Below are 5,590 nucleotides of genomic sequence, written 5' to 3' on the forward strand. Positions count from 1 at the left end.
ACGACGCGTTGACAGCCGGCCCTACACAAATTGTGCAATCGGAGTTGTTGGAAAAAATTGCTCCATGTTGATTACTGGTCGTGTAATGCCAATACAAAATTCTTATCTTCGAGTACATTTTTCTGATTGTCATTTGCAAGACAGCACATGCATGGAAGATTAAAGGGCTGAAAATGAACGTCATCAGCGGGATGAATCCTTCGATTATTCTCATATCGTTTAGCGCTTGTGCCAAAGACGACAGGCCAGTGGTGAAAAGGGTCATTCCGCAATAGGCAAGATAATTCCAACTATAGGCGTTAAACATCCATCGAATTATCGGCCGACTTATCGGTATAAAAAAAAATATATGACTGATAGCCATTAAAGCACAAATTCCGGCAATTGAGCCGATCCAGGAAAATACGAAAATTCCGTGCCAAAAGACTCCTGTCATAATCCAAATCAACATTTCCAAAACAATCAATGGGGAAATATTTACTTTAATCATTTTCTTTTGTGAATGAAAATGCTTCAAGATATCGTGTTATTTACGTCACCTCGCTGTTCCCTTAATATAGACGTTTTGTTGCACTGCGATATGAGCAAACCCTCCATCATCTGATTTTTCGTAATTTACGATCAAAATCTCAAAAAGCAGTTAGCAAGTGATGATATTTTCAGTTAACTAGTAGTTTTACGCATATAATTCAATATTAATCACACACAATTTAAAAAAAATAAAAAATCTAAATGGAAAAACAGTTACAGTTCTACCACGTAATTGAGGGATGGGGGATGTTATGCTGCGTGGACCAATGTTACGCAACCAACACGTTTTATGGTTAAGAATTTAGCCGCTAGAAATCTTAGAATTTGTTTTTTTAACGATTCAACCAAGGGTTTTTCCCTCACGGTTGCAAGGGGAAAACCCACTCTTCGCAATAGGCAACGCAATTAAATTACGATTTGGTAGAAAAAAAAAATCAGCTCCCCTCAATAATATGGCGGCCAACATGGCAGCGGCCGCTGCTGCTGGACACCAGCGCATCGTCCGCGTTCCATCCCCTACCACGAGAACTTTCCCAACAACAATTCCGGCGTTTCATCCAACATGACTACGTCGACTTCCGAATCTTCTTCCTCTCTGAATCACCTCCGCCACCCCATCGGTCCCAACACTCCGACCATGCAGCTCCAGCGGAGCTCCGCCCACAAACTCTTCCGGCAACCAGCAGGTCAATTACAGCGGAGGCAACAACAACAAAACCTCTCCGCTATTATCCCCTCAACAACAACAGCAACAACAGCAGCAGCAAAACGGGAATAACAACAACAGTGGGGGCAACATGGCGGCTCCTTCGTCAGTGACTTCATCGGGCGCGTCTGCGCAACTCCCGTTCTCGTCGCTGTTCTACACTCACGCGGCGGCGGCAGCGGCGGCCGCGGCAGCCGCGTCGCTCTACAGCAACAGCAGCGGGAGCGGGAGCAGTAGCAGCAGCAGCGTGGGCTCAATGTCTTCATCGACCAATCAGGTTGGGGGCGTTCACCATCTCCCCCATCACCAGCACAACCCGCATCACGGACCGGCAGCCGCCGGCAATTCGTCACGATCTCCACTCACGGGAATGGTCTGATTGGTTCAAAACCCTCACAGCGGCAGCGTCGTCACAGGATGAGCCGCTATAACGGTTTATTTGATCTGCTGTACATCAGCAAAAGTTGCGCTAATATCGCTTGAGGGTTTATTTGATTAAAATTGAGTTTGGCGCATTTAGTCATTTGCATCGTCCCGTTTTGTTTTGAAAAAAAAAAATTATCAAAATGAAAAACGCTTTGATTTCGGTCGATTGTGCGGAATCTTTTTTAACTTAATTTCATTCCCCACCGCGTTGATACTTAATTACAATTGCGTTAAATCTTAGCCGTTTTTTGTTGTGTGTCCGTATGGTCGGGTCTCTTTTCCATTGTTGAATGTTGTCGTTTTTCTTCCATTTTCTTAATTTAATACAAAATTTAATCTTATTCGGTCGGTTGTGCTAAATATTCGCTCATTTTTAAAAAAAGGAAATGTGTCTCGTCCTTGATTCTCTCCGTTTGTCGTCATTCCATTGGCCGTATTATTTTGAATCTTTTTTTATTCTCTCCATCAGCGTGTGTCACTCTACTTATTATTAATGCCGTGCTGTCTAAATACCCTCGCATCATTGACTGTGGCCATAATATAAAATATTCCCACCAAATGGAAATGGATAAACAAATACAAAAAAGGAAATAATTTTCAAACGTCATTATATTTTACAAACATGTCGACAATTCGGTAGGATACCATTGCCAATTAATTAAATTGGATCCCAATTTCAAGCGAACGGGAATCGACGGGGTGGATCCAATTTCTCGTGGCACGAACTGATGAATGAGTTTCGCTTTTCTTCGTTTGTGAAACGAGAAACTCGAGAAAAACCCACGTCGTCCCAACAGCATCAGTAGCCTAGCTACAGGCGCTCCGATTTCGTTCACGGGTGTGAGTGTGTAACTAAGGGTGGGGAGGGGGGCAGCAGTTATCGTATTGCGGTTAGACGCCGTTCGAGTGTTATATATTGGCTTGTTGAACGGATAAACGATTCAGAACAGTCGGTGGATGTCGGTGAACGAGGCAAGTCGCAGCAAGTGCGGAAGAATTTTCTGCACTTGCTGCGATTTGAGTTCATTGCCGGACATGACCGATGTTTTCATATTCGCTGGCAATGGGAATGGAGCAGTTGGACATGGGGTCTAGAAATTAATTCTGTGTCCAATAAGGCCAATCAGCGTACAGCGTTTTAAAGAGGCTGTACGCTGATCGGCTCTATTGGACACAAAATTGTTTTCCAGACCTGGCAACGCAGGATCACCAACTGCTCCATTTGGGTATTGCTACTGGTTCGGTGATCAATTGATAATTGATATTCGATTGGACACCGAACCAGTATCAATCACAATTTCATCGAACTGGCAACTTTGAACGTTAGCCAACTTTATAATTCCCTCTTGGCTTCCAAGAGGGTTTTTGCGGTTCGGATTGGGGGAAGGGAATTTTAACTTGTAGGGATAACGGGAGGGGGGGATTTAACATTTAAGTCGGGGGGTCATTTATGGTGTGGCCATAATAAGATAGAAAAGCAAGCTTATCAGCTCGCCGAAGGGATAGTCGTAAAGCCAATCGGCGGCTGTGACTACTTTTTCACTTTTAGGTCGGAATACCTGGGCTGTTGTTTGTTGTTTAGGCTATCCAAAAATTGCCTTTAGTGATTAAACCCCCCCCCCCCTCCCCCAACCAAAAAAAAAAAAATTTATTGCAGAAAACAAGTTTTGAAAAAAAACTTTTAGCCGTTTTGGGGCTATCATCCGCTTTTTCAGTAGCAGCGTGAGCAGCGTGTTGAGATGGTTGGGAAATTTCGGAAACTACAATGTTAAGAAAGAAGAATCACCAAAACTTAGGCCTAATAGTTACAAAATACAAACCCCGAGGGAAATAATAATGACACATATATGGGACATTACTGTATACAGTCGCGGCAAATAGAACGGAAACGAATGAGCATACACACACATATAAAAGCTGAAAGAATATAGAAAAATCAAATTTTCTTCTTCTGTTTTGTACGGAGAGAAAGGGGGGGGGGGCAGCAGTTATCGTATTACGGGAGGGGGGGGGGGATTTGACATTTAAGTCGGGGGGTCATTTAATATATTATATTATATAGTATTATATAGTGGTTGTGTTATTTTACCAAGTTCCGTGCAGGCACTACTGGCCACAAATGGGATCGCAGCTGCTATTGTCAGCCGTTCGGGGGTAACCTGAACAATACCCCAAAAAGGTTTTAATACTTTTCCAACCCTTCCAAAAAAAAATTATAAAACATTGCAAAAAATTTTTTTGCTGTTTTGGGGCTGGTTAAAATAGACTTTAACCGTGGGGGGGGGGGATTTCACATTTTTGTCGGGGGGTCATTTAAATAAAAAATAATACGCAATCAAACACCGCGCCTTGAATAATTATTCCGGCGAGTGTCGATATACGTAGGTGGGGGGGTCAGAGCACGGTTGACGGATCCTTACAATAGGGCTGTCCGTCACAAAATTCAATTGACCAAATTGATAAGATAAAGGTCTTTATCTGTGATTTTACTGTTGTTTTTTCTATCCGAAAATGAATAGTTTTTAAAACACCCCCCAAAAAAAATTCTTTAAAACAGAAAACAAGTGTTGAAAGAAACTTTTAACTGTTTTGGGGTCAGAGTAGGGAATTCAGAGGGGGTCTAGAGTATTATTAGCGCCGGACAGTCGCTGGATGTCAAAGAAAAGCTTGGACACAGTTGGGTCTTCTAACTAAGCGACAGCAAATCCCGAAAAACGATCAAAAACTCTCGACTGAGACTTGATCATTTTGTCCTGTCCCCTTAATACCATTTCGTCCCAGCTCCATCCATTTCCACCTCTCTCTCTCTCTCCAAATGTGTACAGGATCACCTAGAATGGCTAATGCATGCCAACAATCCTTAAGTAGATGGGGCACCATCCCTTTCTTCTCTTTGAAAACATTTTTGCCTATTAGTCTGGGAGCTGGGCGACAAAAAAATGTGACATGATGATTAGCAAAAGGATTGAGGTTAAATATGGTAGAGGGGGGGGGGGGGGTATGACACCGCCGTGTTGCGTATGTAACTTCGTACGGCTGCAAATAGGAGATTTTCACCGTCACGAAATATCTGGAGACGAAAAAATGTGTCTTGCTATTATGCCAGTGAGGGAGAGACCCAATCAAACAACTTGAATATTCTGGCGAGTGTCGATATAGGCGCCGCCATTTTCTCCCGTTGCGGGTTTACGTGTAGAATGTTGTAAAAGAGAGAGAGAGTCGAAGATCTATCCAGTCAAGTCATACTATATACAGTACGTAATAGGGTATTAAAGGGGGGGGGGGGTCTTTATCTATAAATAAAGCGCAGCTATATTATGTGGGAGAGAGTTCTTTCTGGCTGCGTCTAGTCGGGGAATAATGAAGTTGAAAGCCATCAGGGGCTTTGGGTCCTCCAAATGGGCGCACACACAAAACAACCGTATGCTCTGGTGTGTGTATGTGTGTGTCGTCTGTATACGTCTCTATAACTCGCTATTATTGAGTGAGTCTTCGAGGTGCAATGGGGCAGAGTGTCGCATGATAATGCGGCTGTCAAAGCACCAGTAGCAGGCGCTCCCCCTCTTTATACTGTAATGGCTCTTTCAAACGCCATCGATTCCCGCAGGAGTCATCAGCCGCCGGGAAAAAAATAAATAAATAAATAGGGTAATATAAAGAAGATGAGTAGAGAAGCTACTCTTCCATTATGGGGTCAAGTAAGGTTGTTTTAACACAATTCCGGGGATGAAGCGGTTGAAGCCGTTTCAAAATGACTTTGGGTGGTTAACGATAGCAACTTTCATGTCAGCAGCACATGTACAGAAAAGAGCCGAGTGCTCTATAGTCTGTCTTAGTTTCTTCATCCGGAATGGATGGAACCCCTCCCATCCCCCTCCCAATAGATTTAGTAGTGAATAAAAAGGGGCCATGTTGTGCGTGTGTCAC

Source organism: Daphnia pulicaria, chromosome 11 (genome assembly GCF_021234035.1).
Source record: "Daphnia pulicaria isolate SC F1-1A chromosome 11, SC_F0-13Bv2, whole genome shotgun sequence".
Taxonomy (NCBI): Eukaryota; Metazoa; Arthropoda; class Branchiopoda; order Diplostraca; family Daphniidae; genus Daphnia; species Daphnia pulicaria.